Raw genomic sequence first — 17,256 nt, forward strand, 5'->3', positions numbered from 1 at the left:
GAAAGTTTTATGAAGAAGAGCACCTGGTGCACTGTTCAACTAAAAAGTGTAAGACAGGTGGAAGGAAGAAGGACGGGCGACATTTAAAATGTTATGTACTACTGTGCTTTATTTTATAGTGCTACTCTACCATGCCACTATGTGTGTAAATAATTACCTTGTCCTACTGTTTTATTAAGACTATATTTTACAATTGTCTTGCTTTTTCTTTTTGATACACAGCTACTCCAAAAATCAACCGGAAGGAGTTGGCCGCCAAGGCACGGCGCCGGAAGCTGGAGGCAATCCAGCATGAATACCGGCGGCTGGTGGTCCTAGCCGAGGAGGAGGAGGAGACTGCAGCAGCAATTCAAGCCTCCTCCAGTGCCCCGGGCCCCAGCCACCGCCCTCCAGCGGTACGGCGCCACCGTCTGGCGGCTGCCCGCCGCCACCGTGCCATCTCCGGTGCCCCCCCCCACTGTGGCTGCAACTGCCGCGGCCTTAGACGCCGCGTCGCCCATTTAGAGGACCAGATTCGTGTCCTCCTCCAGTCCCGCCCCACCAGTTAGTCCCTGTCACTGCCCCTTTTTTAATTCCTGTTCGTTCTTGACTCGTTTGGGCGTTCTCTATTTCTATGGACAGTCGTTGGGGTTAGGGAGGTGGGTGGGTTAGCTTTTGTGGGTTTAGTTTATTTGTTAGGGTCAATTAAATATATTTTTCTATGTTACATGCAATGTTGTTAATGTTTTGTAGGTGGGGTAACTGTTTTACATCACACTGTTTCTTTGCTGGTGCATGGCCGCCCATAGCGTGTGTTTGATTTCAATAATTTGCTGACTGTATAAGACACAAACAGATAGATGCGACACACCTCACTCATTGACTGGTCCTACTATGCATTCTTTGGAGTGGTGTTTGAAACTGACATCATTGACAACATGTCCATTATTGATTCTGCCTCCCCCAAACTTCTCTCTTACCGGTGCTTGATGTTTATGTCCAACTGTGGCACAGCACTGGCTGCATGGTGAAGATGGTTTCCTTTTTCATACATGCCATGATTGGGGTGGTGGTGGTAGTATAGTAGTAGTAGTATACACTGGCAGGGTGGTAGCATTTCCAATAAAAGAAAAGGAGATAGTCAATCGCCTTTGAGAGACTGTTAGAGGAGTAGTTGAATGAAGTACATCACAGAATTTACCGAGCAACAATTATATGCTCAAATATTTGACAAAAAAACTGAATGCTGGTTATTATGAGGATAGCCTACTAGACAGAGTTACAAACTATAGTTTTGTCGACTTGGCTATGCCTACAGTCTAACAGTTAGTGCTGTATATGAGGAATGACAACAAACAAATCCAATCAATGGCGGCAATTCATGCTGAGGTATATGTTCCTTTGTTAAATAAAATAACCTGTGAAATATCCTACTCATGGGTGGGCAAGCAGAAGAAGTTCATCGCTCTGCATTGAAATTGAAGTAGTGTTGCTTTCACCACATCCGCCCCAGCAAGTGTGTGATTAAGTATTGGTGTACATTTAATTTAGTTACACCTCGACAATAAGTCACACAGTCCGGGGGAAGAGGGTTAGGGTCCGTTGATTGGATGGGAAGGGGGATTTTGGGAAAGGTTTGACATAGAAAAACAGTATGCATACATAGACAAACAAACGACAATCATTGAAGACTACCATACCATATCCATTCCATATGTTAAGGTATAAAAAAGGAAATGCATGCATGATGAGACCCGGATTACATACACTTCTATTTCTTGTTCTGTTCCGGCCTTAATACTTTAACAGATAGCAAATAGAAATTTAAAATATTGGTAGTGAAGAATCGTAAACACAGAGCAAACGTAATGATGATTGATAACAACAACTCCAAGAACACACTGTTGTAAAGAATGTATACAAGATATTAATCAAATTATTTAAAAGAAGTGAAAAGTGGATACTGTTACTGTCTTATCCTGGTCAAAAATGTGGACTGGTTTTTTGCATCTCGGCATTCCTCTTGCTCCTCTCGTCCATCAATCTTGGGTGTGTCGCCTCACCACTCGCCACTGCCCGGCTGGAATAAAAAGGTGATTGATTGGTAAGGTAATTAATATGCATTGTAATGTTTTACAAAGTTTTGGACAAGGCCCGGCCTGTAATTTTAGATTGAAAACCAAAGGGGATATTCAGAAAGAAAGTGAAAACAAATGCACAAGTGATGGTGTAGTGCAACAAGAACACTTTCCGAGGTGGCATGTATGCATATGCATCATCTCTACTGTAGTCTGTTTCCAGCATAGACCTTCAACAGTAACAGGAGAGATCAGGCCCACAGTGCTTACCATTAGCACATCCTACGTTAACACTTTAGAGTCCTTTTTTTTTTTCTCTCAAAGAGTTGGACAAACGCAAAGCACATTATCCATTCCAGACATAGCATTTTACAGTTAAAGTTAGTAAAATCAATGCACTGCAGTCATCCCACCGCTACACTCTATTCAACTTCTACACAGACATTTGGGTATGCTGTGGTTGTGGTTCACGTGTTTACCTTTAGGCTTTTCCGTTTTATGCCACTCATGAAACATCCTCCTGACTTCATCATCAGCTCTGATACTTCTACTGACTGAAGATCGGCCTGCAGTACAAGTGTAATTTTTATAACACAACAAGAGTAGAAATATAAATATTACTGACTTGAGTCATTCTTTATTGTGTACAGAAAGATAGATTAACACTAGTACACTTTGACATCACTTTGTGCACAACAAACAACGCAAACACAAAGACCAATAGCTCAGAGTCAGGTGTCCAATGCATGCCATTAATTATCATCATTTATTACCTGTTACTTCTCATCTTAAGTTAACGGGCTGTCTCTTTCGCCATCATCATGACGGACGGTGCTGTTAAGTCACAGTCATTTGCATTGCGCAGATTGAGTGAGTCCCCTTCCTGTATTGAATTAAAAGCAATGTATCACCAAGATGCAGGAGAAGTACACATTTCTTGTTTGCGAGAAGAGGAAAATTAGTAATTACTAGTGTGTTCTGTAGAAAGTTGATTAGTGGCAGTGCACAATTACATCAATTCATGCGCAACACCACAAAATCTACATCATTCAGTCTGCTATTCTGCGGCCAATGCATGGCATCAATCATTACCTGTTGCATCTCATCTCGTTAACGCTGCAGGCCGTCTCTTTCGCCATCATCATGATGGACGGTGCTGTTAAGTCACAGTCATTTGCATTGCGCAGATTGAGTGAGTCCCCTTCCTGTATTGAATTAAAAGCAATGTATCACCAAGATGCAGGAGAGAAGTACACATTTCTTGTTTGCCAGAAGGGGAAAATTAGTAATTACTAGTGTGTTCTGTAGAAAGTTGATTAGTGGCAGTGCACAATTACATCAATTCATGCGCAACACCACAAAATCTACATCATTCAGTCTGCTATTCTGCGGCCAATGCATGGCATCAATCATTACCTGTTGCATCTCATCTCGTTAACGCTGCAGGCCGTCTCTTTCGCCATCATCATGATTGACGGTGCTGTTAAGTCACAGTCATTTGCATTGCGCAGAGGTAGTGAGTCCCCTTCCTGTATTGAATTAAAAGCAATGTATCACCAAGATGCAGGAGAAGTACACATTTCTTGTTTGCCAGAAGAGGAAAATTAGTGTGTTCTGTAGAATGTTGATTAGTGGCAGTGCACAATTACATCAATTCATTCATGCGCAACACACACAACAAAATCTACATCACTCAGTCTGCTTTTCTGCGGACAATGCATGGCATCAATCATTACCTGTTGCATCTTATTTTCAGTTAATGGCCAGTCTCTCTCGGCTCTGAAGGAGGATAGCTATAGAAGTCATCAGATTCATGGTCCACTTGTTTTGGAAGGACGAGGAAAGTTTGAATTTGTTGTTACCATCATCCAATCATCATTCATGAGGGAAATGGAATTGACCAGGAGATGCAGTATGATCGAGCGGAGGAGCTGGATTCTGAGGACTGTAGTGTCAAATGGCAGACACCTGAAACTTGTATCTTAAATTAGAAGATTAGAAGACGGTGATAATGCATTGGTTGCGATTCACAAGTTTATAACCGGAACAACAGACACAAACAAAGGGGGAAAAAAGGGAGGAAGACAGTAAGTGCGAGCCTAATTGTCAGGGAAGTATAGCTCGTCCTCAAACTCTGGGGGATCTTCCAGTAGTAGGTAATCATCTGACACAATACTTCCGTCACCTGAGCCGCTGTCCTCATCTTCCTCTGTTGATTCATGCATTGTGTAATTCGGTGGTATGAAGTGCTGATTCATTTTGATCATTGTTAACCTCTCCACGTTTTTGGGAGATAGACTGGTCCTTCTCAAGGTTACAATGGAACCTGCAGCACTGAAAACACGTTCGGAAGAGACACTTGCGACAGGGCAAGCCATATAGCTTATCGCCAGCCTGCTGAGCTGTGGCCATTCAGACCTTTTCCTATGCCAATACTGCACTGGGTTTTGATCAACGTACACCTCTGTTGGGTCGTCCAGATAGGCCTGGACCATCCGCTCAATGTTCAGGGTTGCTGCTGGTAAGCTTTTGTGCTGTTTTTTCTGTGCATCAGCACTGTGCTTAAGGCCCATCTTTACATACCAATCTGATAATGATTGTACTCGGCAGAATGATCCAGTTATTGTTTTTGTAGTCGATGGTGATGGTGAGTGTTGCGATTGTGAGCCAACCGCACTGCCCTCAGCCGACGAAGTTGCACTTGATTCTGCATGGCCTGCTTCAGTATCAGTACTTGTTGTGGGTTGATGTGGCGGGCTTTTAATTAGCAGCCCTTCGTTTTCAAACTTGATGGCTGCTTCAGCTATACAACTTTTGTAGCGGGCAACATCAGTGTCGGAAAAAGAACGGAATAGTCCTAATTTTGCACGTGGATCCAGAATTGTGGAACAATGTAATGTTCTTGTGACAAAATTTTATTTTGTATCCTTACATTTTCTGATAAGCGCCTGGATAAGCTCTCCACCAAGTCATGGGCTTGCCTTCTGTCCTCTACACCTTTGTAGGATTCAGACACATTATTCAGCTCATGCTCTAGCATTTGCAACAATGAGATAGCTTGGCCCATTGTACAGTCCTCCTTGCTGACTTCACGTGTGAAGACCTCAAAAGGAGACAGCATCTCAGTGAGGCATTGAATTTGGGTCCATTGCTCCCTCTGAAGGGTCATGCCTTTAACACTAGCATCACTGCTTCTGTACCAGACATAATCATTGAGTGACCTGTGCTGTTCGTACAGACGATCAAGCATGTAATACGTTGAGTTCCAACGTGTTGCCACCTCCTGGATGAGTGCCTTGACTGGCACCCTACGCTCACGTTGGAGGATCCTCAGCTGCTTCCGAGCTTTAAAAGAATGGCTGAAATGAGTGCATATTCTTCGGCAGATGGACAGTAAATTGCTTACTATGGGTTCTTTTTTCAGAAAGTCTTGCACTATAATGTTTATGCAGTGTGCCAAACACGGAACCCTGAAATAGGAACCAAGTTCCATGGCCTTCAGTACATTACTGCCATTGTCTGTGGCAACAAAACCAATACCAAGCCCTCTGGGCTGCAGCCATTCCAAAACCTTGGTGCGAAACTCTTCTAAAATGTTTTCAGCCGTATGAGATTTCTCCATGGCGAACATGGCTACAGTTGCATGTTTCCGAGTACCTTCAAAAATCGCAGCTGTGTCAACAACACCTCGTGCAGATAGTTGATCTTTAACCCCCACAAAAGAGATCCAGTGTGCAGTGATACACATGTAATCTGTGGCTTGGCAACTGGTCCACATGTCTGTTGTCAGGTGGATATTGTGCACAGCACTCTTCTGCAAAGCTTGTCCAACCAATTCCAGCACATCATGATGTAGTGCCGGAACAGCAATTCTTGCGAAATAGGACCGGCTTGGAACTTTCCATTTCGGGCAGATGGCAGACACAAATTCAGGGAAACCCACCCCTTCCACAAATGAAAAAGGAAGAAGGTCCAGCGCTAACATTTTAGCCAGCTTCGCATTGTACAATCGTGCCGTTGGGTGGTTGCGTTGTAACTGCCCCTCCAACCTAAACATGCTGTCAATGGTAGGCTGGCTTACTTTCCTTAGTGGTGCCATTAACCCACTAAGGCTCAACGACACAGATTGTCTCATTGAGGTACTCGCCGGTCGCCTTGGTGTCTCACCCACACTCTGAGTATGGCTCTTACTGCGGTGCCACTCTGATGTTACTGAGGAGGATGTGGGCGTTACCACTGCAGTGACAGCACTACTGGAGACAAGGCTAGAAATGCCTCCCTGTTCTTCACCTGCCACCACAATAATATCGCTCCCTGATTCCTGACCAACTTCAAAGGGTTTAGTTTTCCTACTTTCTTTTAACTTAAGTAGGTGATCCTCCCACACAATAGTGTGGTGTATTCTGAGATGACTTGCTTGTCCTCCGGTACCATAGTTTGTACCAAGCTTACCACGCCGAACACCTTGCCGACAAATTGCGCATATAGCAACGTTCTCCTCCTTGGCGCTAACAGAAAAGAAGTCCCAAACTGGGGAGGAGAACTTTCTGGCACTGCTGGATGTGCCACTTTCAACACCAGATGAACTTGAGGGGGTGCTTGAAAATATGTGACCCTGTCCACCTACACTGTGACTTTTACTACCACTTCCTACTGAGGTGGTTGAGCTGGATGTAGGTCCCTGCCGGGCCTTGGAAAATATGGCAGCTAGAGGTAGTGGTGGTGTAACCTGTGTTGGTGAGATCCGTGCTACATCCCGCTCAGTAGCAGCCTTTCTGGATAGGGTTAGAATGTCGGTCTCCAATCCCTTTGGGGCGGGAGTAATGTGCGTGATGACTGGCTCGTCTTCATCAACATCATCACCCCCCTCTTCTACATCTACCTCCATAACTCTAAGTTTTTGTGGGACCTTCCTTTTCAGGAACAATGTCTTGTGGCGTACTTCACTCTCAGACCGAGCTGGTGGGACCCAAGTGTCATCACGATCATCAGAAGCGGGGCTTGAAGAAGAAGATGATGGACTAAGCCTCCTTTTCCTTGCTGGTGGTCTGGAAGACAATAGATGTTCTGAAACAGTGGTTTGACTTCGCTCCGCTTTGTCTGCAGGAAGCTCGATTTCCTGAAATGCCCCTACGTCAGGAGCAACAACTACTATGGTGGGCTGTTGTGGCGGCTGCTGCTGTTCTGGTTGCGGCGGCTGCTGCTGCTGTTCTGGTTGCAGCGGCTGCTGCTGCTGTTCTGGTTGCGGCGGCTGCTGTTCTGGTTGCGGCGGCTGCTGCTGCTGTTCTGGTTGCGGCGGCTGCTGCTGCTGTTCTGGTTGCGGCGGCTGCTGCTGCTGTTCTTGTTGCGGCGGCTGCTGCTGCTGTTCTTGTTGCGGCGGCTGCACACTGATCTGCTGAGTTTGCGCCTGCGTTGAACTTGATTGTGTACTACTTTGCGGTAATGACATTTCTTCAACATCGCTGCCCGTTAGTAGACTGGCTACCTCTGCGACAGTAAAGCCCTTGGGCCTAGGTTGGTGGGGTTGCTGGACCGCTGTGCTGCTCCCAGCTTGGTTCCCGGACAACGCTTTGGTGCCAAAAAAAACCTTGGCCGGCACACCACCAGTCGTGGTTAATGGCACTTCCTTTTTCTGTTCCTTCTTCTCACCAGCAACTTTCTTGGTACTGGACCTGGTACCTTTCTTTGGGGCCATCTTATTCCGACGTCTGGCAGGAGGCAGATGCACAACAAGTTCTGGTCACACGTGGGCGTGATGCGCAGCAGGACTTCTGTCTGGCTGGCAGTACAACGGGTAGCCAGGTGATGCCGATGACACCTCCTACTCTGTCTTTTGTGCACCTAAAAGCAAAGAAGACAGGAGAAGAACATCAGTGAAATGTTGCATTTGTTTTTGTGGTTCAGTTACTTAGTACTGTACTAGTGCAAACAAAAGATAGTCTAGCCATTTATGAATTTTTTTTAACTAGAGCTATGTTATACTACTAGTACTGTGTACAGCCACACTACACTCTCAGGAAGGTGATGTCTAAAAATTCAACTGATCACATAGAAAACACTTGATCAATAAAGCTGTGGCTACCTGCTCTGGATGAAAGCAGGCCTGTTGGCAGACAAGGCCAGGCAAGCTTGCAGGCCTAGGCCTCAAAATGGCCACCAGCCACATGGCGAGCCCCAACAACATCAGCAAGGCCACCCCAAAAAACACACTTCCCCAACTCAATCCAATGCCATCCATGCCCTAAATGATGTCTAAATTCAACAGAGCACACAGAAAACAGTAGATTACTAAAGCTGTGGCTACCTGCTCTGGTAGCAGTGGATGAAAGCAGGCCTGCTGGCAGACAAGGCCAGGCAAGCTTGCAGGCCTAGGCCTCAAAATGGCCACCAGCCACATGGCGAGCCCCAACATCAGCAAGGCCACCCCAAAATACACTCTTCCCCAACTCAATCCAATGCCATCCATGCCCTAAATGATGTCTAAATTCAACAGAGCACACAGAAAACAGTAGATTACTAAAGCTGTGGCTACCTGCTCTGGTAGCAGTGGATGAAAGCAGGCCTGCTGGCAGACAAGGCCAGGCAAGCTTGCAGGCCTAGGCCTCAAAATGGCCACCAGCCACATGGCCAGGCCCAACAACATCAGCAAGGCCACCCCAAAAAACACACTTCCCCAACTCAATCCAATGCCATCCATGCCCTAAATGATGTCTAAATTCAACAGAGCACACAGAAAACAGTAGATTACTAAAGCTGTGGCTACCTGCTCTGGTAGCAGTGGATGAAAGCAGGCCTGCTGGCAGACAAGGCCAGGCAAGCTTGCAGGCCTAGGCCTCAAAATGGCCACCAGCCACATGGCCAGGCCCAACAACATCAGCAAGGCCACCCCAAAAAACACACTTCCCCAACTCAATCCAATGCCATCCATGCCCTAAATGATGTCTAAATTCAACAGAGCACACAGAAAACAGTAGATTACTAAAGCTGTGGCTACCTGCTCTGGTAGCAGTGGATGAAAGCAGGCCTGCTGGCAGACAAGGCCAGGCAAGCTTGCAGGCCTAGGCCTCAAAATGGCCACCAGCCACATGGCCAGGCCCAACAACATCAGCAAGGCCACCCCAAAAAACACTCTTCCCCAACTCAATCCAATGCCATCCATGCCCTAAATGATGTCTAAATTCAACAGAGCACACAGAAAACAGTAGATTACTAAAGCTGTGGCTACCTGCTCTGGTAGCAGTGGATGAAAGCAGGCCTGCTGGCAGACAAGGCCAGGCAAGCTTGCAGGCCTAGGCCTCAAAATGGCCACCAGCCACATGGCCAGGCCCAACAACATCAGCAAGGCCACCCCAAAAAACACACTTCCCCAACTCAATCCAATGCCATCCATGCCCTGAATGATGTCTAAATTCAACAGAGCACACAGAAAACAGTAGATTACTAAAGCTGTGGCTACCTGCTCTGGTAGCAGTGGATGAAAGCAGGCCTGCTGGCAGACAAGGCCAGGCAAGCTTGCAGGCCTAGGCCTCAAAATGGCCACCAGCCACATGGCGAGCCCCAACATCAGCAAGGCCACCTCAAAATACACTCTTCCCCAACTCAATCCAATGCCATCCATGCCCTAAATGATGTCTAAATTCAACAGAGCACACAGAAAACAGTAGATTACTAAAGCTGTGGCTACCTGCTCTGGTAGCAGTGGATGAAAGTAGGCCTGCTGGCAGACAAGGCCAGGCAAGCTTGCAGGCCTAGGCCTCAAAATGGCCACCAGCCACATGGCGAGCCCCAACATCAGCAAGGCCACCCCAAAATACACTCTTCCCCAACTCAATCCAATGCCATCCATGCCCTAAATGATGTCTAAATTCAACAGAGCACACAGAAAACAGTAGATTACTAAAGCTGTGGCTACCTGCTCTGGTAGCAGTGGATGAAAGCAGGCCTGCTGGCAGACAAGGCCAGGCAAGCTTGCAGGCCTAGGCCTCAAAATGGCCACCAGCCACATGGCCAGGCCCAACAACATCAGCAAGGCCACCCCAAAAAACACACTTCCCCAACTCAATCCAATGCCATCCATGCCCTAAATGATGTCTAAATTCAACAGAGCACACAGAAAACAGTAGATTACTAAAGCTGTGGCTACCTGCTCTGGTAGCAGTGGATGAAAGCAGGCCTGTTGGCAGACAAGGCCAGGCAAGCTTGCAGGCCTAGGCCTCAAAATGGCCACCAGCCACCTGGCCAGGCCCAACAACATCAGCAAGGCCACCCCAAAAAACACACTTCCCCAACTCAATCCAATGCCATCCATGCCCTAAATGATGTCTAAATTCAACAGAGCACACAGAAAACAGTAGATTACTAAAGCTGTGGCTACCTGCTCTGGTAGCAGTGGATGAAAGCAGGCCTGCTGGCAGACAAGGCCAGGCAAGCTTGCAGGCCTAGGCCTCAAAATGGCCACCAGCCACATGGCGAGCCCCAACAACATCAGCAAGGCCACCCCAAAAAACACACTTCCCCAACTCAATCCAATGCCATCCATGCCCTAAATGTGATTGAAAATGAAATATATTCAAAAAACAAAAGGAACAGTTGCTTCATCATGCACACAGTCACACACACCCATGAGGCCATGCCCATGGCTAGCTCGGGCCGACTACTACAACCCACAAAATTAAAATAAATAAAAAAAAAAAAAAGGAATGATGATAATTAATTATCAAAAATAAATTGTAGTTACACAACAACTGCAATGCCCACAATCAAACACAACAACCACTTACTTGTAAAATATCTTATTCCAAAAATCCTGAAATCCAATTGCAATGATGCAGCAGACAAAAAGAGTGATCTTTCCAGCTCCAAATCCAAAGGCAGAATGAGCAGGAGATGGACAAAGCACTGGGAGGAGCCTGCTGGAAGGGAACAGGAAGTTGGAGAATCTGTGTCACTTCCTCCCTCTCTCCACCTTGTAAAAAAAAAATGACTCCTTGCACAAAAAAGGAAAGCCAAATGTGAATGTAAGGAGTTCTTTTCATCCAAAATCAGTATTTGCAGATGGTTTCATGCTGCTAGAGCCGATATTCCTCTCCAAATTGTTTATTTTTTACTTTGTTGAGTTCTCCAGCTTCACATTACTTCCGCCGGCGTGTCGAAAACGATATGATCGCGTTCTCTTCTTTGTCCCTGTCGCGTTGGATATGACGTGTTCGCGGTCTCTTTCTCCTGTTCGCGTTCGATTTCATGTGCCCGCGTCCTCATTCTCTGGCTCGCGATGTAGAATGACATGTTCGAGATCTCAATCTTCTCATACTCGCGCGGTGCATGATCGCGAGAAGAAAGACGTGATCGCGCGACAAATGACGTGATCGCGTGAAAAATGACTTGAATGCGGCCGCGGACTCTCGCGAGACAGCGCAAAATGGCTACCAAAATCCAACATCTCGTGGAGAACGCGACCGGGTCAAGAAAACTGGTCGGAGAACGCAGGGATTCAGGTAAGGCGATCGCGCGAGAATGTATTGTTTTACAGCGCGAGCAAGAAAAAAATTATCGCTAAGCTGCGGACTGCGGAAATTTTGACATTTTCGCGCTTTCCGCGGAACGCGAGAATGCCAAAATATCGCAATTTCCGCGAACGGAACGGAATTTTGGCCCAGGCCTAGTCATAAGTAGGACTGTTAGCGCTCTCGTTGTTCTTTAGAACATACTAGGAAGCTGCCGTAGAACACAGAGGAATCAACTGACAGTCTCTGCCCTTGTTGGATGTACATGTTTTACTGAGAATGTCAGACTTCATTCTCACATGACTGAGAAAGATAATGTGAATTTACAGAAAATATGCTCTTAGTTTAGCTTATAGATCACCTTCCAAACCACTGTGGGAAAAGCATGAGAAAATAGTTTTCTCTCAAACATGATTCATGATTGTGGTCCTTTTAAATTAAACTACTCCCTCTCTACTACTCCACACTCGCTACTACTCTCTACTACTCACTCTCTACTACTCACTCTCTACTACTCTCTGCTACTCACTCTACTACTCTCTACCACTCACTCTCTACTACTATACTACTCACTCTCTATTACTCTCTACTACTCTCTCTCTAATACTCACTCTCTACTACTCACTCAACTACTCTCTACTACTCACTCTCTACTACTTTCTCTCTACTACTCACTCTCTACTATTCACTCTCTACTACTCACTCTCTACTACTCGCTCTCTACTACTCTCTGCTACTCACTCTACTACTCTCTGCTACTCTCTACCACTCACTCTCTACAACTCACTCTCTACCACTCTCTACCACTACTCTCTACTACTTACTCGCTACTACTCTCTACTACTCACTCTACTACTCTCTCCCACTCACTCTCTACTACTATACTACTCACTCTCTATTACTCTCTACTACTCTCTCTCTAATACTCACTCTCTACTACTCACTCAACTACTCTCTACTACTCACTCTCTGCTACTTTCTCTCTACTACTCACTCTCTACTATTCACTCTCTACTACTCACTCTCTACTACTCACCCTCTACTACTCGCTCTCTACTACTCTCTACTACTCACTCTCCACTACTCACTCTCTACCACTCACTCTCTACCACGTTCTACTACTCACTCTCTACTACTCACTCTCTACTACTCTACTACTCTCTACTACTCACTCTACTACTCTCTACTTCTCTCTACCACTCACTCTCTACTACTCTACTACTCACTCTCTACTACTCTCTTTCTACTACTCACTTTCTACTACTCACTCTCTACTACTCGCTCTCAACTACTCTCTACTACTCATTCTACTACTCACTCTCTACTGCTCTACTACTATCTACTACTCTCTCTACTTCTCACTCTTTACTACTCTCTCTACTACTCACTCTCTACTGCTCTCTACTACTCACTCTCTACTACACACTCTCTACTACTTGCTCTCTACTACTCACTCTCTACTACTCTCTACTACTCACTCTACTACTCAATCTCTACTACTCTGTACTACTCACTCTACTACTCTCTCTCTACTACTCTCTACTACTCACTCTCTACTACTTATTCTCTCCTACTCTATACTACTCTCTCTCTACTACTCTCTACTACTCACTCTACTACTCACTCTCTACTACTCTCTCTCTGCTACTCACTCTCTACTACAATCTCTCTAAAACTCACTCTCTACTACTCGCTACTACTTACTCTCTACTACTCTCTACTGCTCACTCTACTACTCACTCTCTACTACTCTCTACTACTCACTCTCTACTACTCACTCTCTGCTACTCACTCTCTAGTACTCACTCTACTACTCTCTACTGCTCAATCTACTACTCTCTACCACTCACTCTCTACTACTCTACTACTCACTCTCTACTACTCTCTACTACTCTCTCTCTAATACTCACTCTCTACTACTCACTCAACTTCTCTCTACTACTCACTCTCTACTACTCACTCTCTGCTACTCTCTATTACTCACTCTCTACTACTCACTCTCTACTACTCACTCTCTACTACTCTCTACTACTCACTCTCTACAACTCTATACTTCTCACTCTCTACTACTCTCTCTCTCCTACTCACTCGCTACTACTCACTCGCTACTACTCTCTCCTACTCACTCTCTACTACTCACTCTCTACTACTCTCTACTACTTCTCTCTACTACTCACTCTCTACTACTCACTCTACTACTCTCTACCACTCACTCTCTACTACTCTACTACTCACTCTCTATTACTCTCTACTACTCTCTCTCTAATACTCACGCTCTACTACTCACTCAACTACTCTCTACTACTCACTCTCTACTACTTTCTCTCTACTACTCACTCTCTACTATTCACTCTATATTACTCACTCTCTACTACTCACTCTCTACTACTCGCTCTCTACTACTCTCTACTACTCACTCTCCACTACTCACTCTCTACCACTCACTCTCTACTACATTCTACTACTCACTCTCTACTACTCACTCTCTACTACTCACTCTCTACTACTCTACTACTCTCTGGTACTCTCTCTACTACTCACTCTCTACTACTCACTCTCTACTACTCTACAACTCTCTACTACTGTCTCTACTCACTCACTCTCTACTACAATTTACCACTCACTCTACTACTCTCTACTTCTCTCTACCACTCACTCTCTACTACTCTACTACTCACTCCCTACTACTCTCTTCCTACTACTCACTCTCTACTACTCAATCTACTACTCTCTACTACTCACTCTCTATTACTCTATATTTACTACTCACTCTCTACTACCCACTCTCTACTACTCACTCTCTACTACTCGCTCTCTACTACTCTTTACTACTCACTCTCCACTGCTCACTCTCTACTACTTGCTCTCAACTACTCTCTACTACTCACTCTACTACTCACTCTCTACTGCTCTACTACTATCTACTACTCTCTCTACTTCTCACTTTCTACTACTCTCTCTACTACTCACTCTCTACTGCTCTCTACTACTCACTCTCTACTACACACTTTCTACTACTTGCTCTCTACTACTCACTCTCTAATACTCTCTACTACTCACTCTACTACTCAATCTGGACTACTCTGTACTACTCACTCTACTACTCTCTCTCTACTACTCTTTACTACTCACTCTCTACTACTCACTCTACTACTCACTCTCTACTACTCACTCTCTCCTACTCCCTACTAATCTCTCTCTACTACTCTCTACTACTCACTCTACTACTCACTCTCTACTACTCTCTCTCTTCTACTCACTCTCTACTACTCTCTACTACTTACTCTCTACTACTCTCTACTGCTCACTCTACTACTAACTCTCTACTACTCACTCTCTACTACTCACGCTCTGCTACTCACTCTCTAGTACTCACTCTACTACTCTCTACTACTCACTCTACTACTCTCTACCACTCACTCTCTACTACTCTACTACTCACTCTCTACTACTCTCTACTACTCTCTCTCTAATACTCACTCTCTACTACTCACTCAACTTCTCTCTACTACTCACTCTCTACTACTCTCTCTCTCTACTACTCACTCTCTACTATTCACTTTCTACTACTCACTCTCTACTACTCACTCTCTACTACTCTCTCTCTACTACTCTCTACTACTCACTCTCCACTACTCACTCTCTACTACTCGCTCTCTACCACGTTCTACTCTTCACTCTCCACTAATCACTCTCTACTACTCCACTACTCTCTACTACTCTCTACTACTCTCTCTACTACTCACTCTCTCTAAACACTCTCTACTACTCTATAACTCTCTACTACTCACTCTCTACTATTCTCTACTACTCACTCTACTACTCTCTACTACTCTCTACTACTCACTCTCCACTACTCACTCTCTACTACTCGCTCTCTACCACGTTCTACTACTCACTCTTTACTAATCACTCTCTACTACTCCACTAATCTTTACTACTCTCTACTACTCACTCTCTCTAAACACTCTCTACTACTCTATAACTCTCTACTACTCTCTTTCTACTACTCACTCTATACTACTCAATCTACTACTCTCTACTACTCACTCTCTACTACTCTATATCTTCTACTCACTCTCTACTACCCATTCTCTACTACTCACTCTCTTCTACTCGCTCTCTACTACTCTTTACTACTCACTCTCCACTACTCAATCTCTACTACTCTGTACTACTCACTCTACTACTCTCTCTCTACTACTCTCTACTACTCTCTACTACTCACTCTACTACTCACTCTACTACTCACTCTCTACTACTCTCTACTACTCTCTCTCTGCTACTCACTCTCTACTACTCACTCTCTACTACTCACTCTCTACTACTCACTCTGTTCTACTCTCTACTGCTCTTTCTACTACTTACTCTCTACTACTCTCTACTACTCACTCTACTACTCACTCTCTGCTACTCACTCTCTAGTACTTACTCTCAACTACTTTCTACTACTCACTCAACTACTCACTCTCTACTGCTCTACTACTATCTACTACTCTCTCTGCTTCTCACTCTCTACAACTCTCTCTACTACTCACTCTCTACTGCTCTCTACCACTCACTCTCTACTGCACACTCTCTACTACTTGCTCTCTACTACTCGCTCTCTACTACTCTATACTATTCACTCTACTACTCAATCTCTACTACTCTGTGCTACTCACTCTACTACTCTCTCTCTACTACTCTCTACTACTCACTCTACTACTCACTCTCTACTACTCACTCTCTACTACTCTCTCTCTACTACTCACTCTACTACTAACCCTCTACTACTCTCTCTCTGCTACTCACTCTCTACTACTCACTCTCTGCTACTCACTCTCTACTACTCTCTACTACTCACTCTCTACTACTCTCTACTGCTCACTCTACTACCCACTCTCTACTACTCTCTGCTACTCACTCTCTACTACTCACTCTCTGCTACTCACTCTTTAATACTCACTCTACTACTCTCTACTACTCACTCTACAACTCTCTACCACTCACTCTCTACTACTCTACTACTCACTCTCTACTACTCTCTACTACTCTCTCTCTAATACTCACTCTCTACTACTCACTCAACTTCTCTCTACTACTCACTCTCTACTTCTCTCTCTCTACTACTCACTCTCTACTATTCACTCTCTACTACTCACTCTCTACTACTCACTCTCTACTACTCGCTCTCTACTACTCTCTACTACACACTCTCCACTACTCACTCTCTACTTCTCGCTCTCTACCACGTTCTACTACTCATTCTCTACTACTCACTCTCTACTACTCGCTCTCAACTACTCTCTACTACTCCCTCTAAAACTCACTCTCTACTGCTCTACTACTATCTACTACTCTCTCTACTTCTCACTTTCTACTACTCTCTCTACTACTCACTCTCTACTGCTCTCTACTACTCACTCTCTACTACTCTCTACTACTCACTCTACTACTCAATCTCGACTACCCTGTACTACTCAATCCACTACTCTCTCTCTACTACTCTCTACTACTCTTTACTACTCACTCTCTACTATTCACTCTACTACTCACTCTCTTCTACTCACTCTCTCCTACTCCCTACTAATCTCTCTCTACTACTCTCTACTACTCACTCTACTACTCACTCTCTACTACTCACTCTCCACTACTCGCTCTCTAATACTCTCTACTACTCACTCTCCACTACTCTCTCTCTACTACTCGCTCTC

This window comes from Triturus cristatus, chromosome 4_1 (genome assembly GCF_964204655.1).
Source record: "Triturus cristatus chromosome 4_1, aTriCri1.1, whole genome shotgun sequence".
In the NCBI taxonomy this organism is placed as follows: Eukaryota; Metazoa; Chordata; class Amphibia; order Caudata; family Salamandridae; genus Triturus; species Triturus cristatus.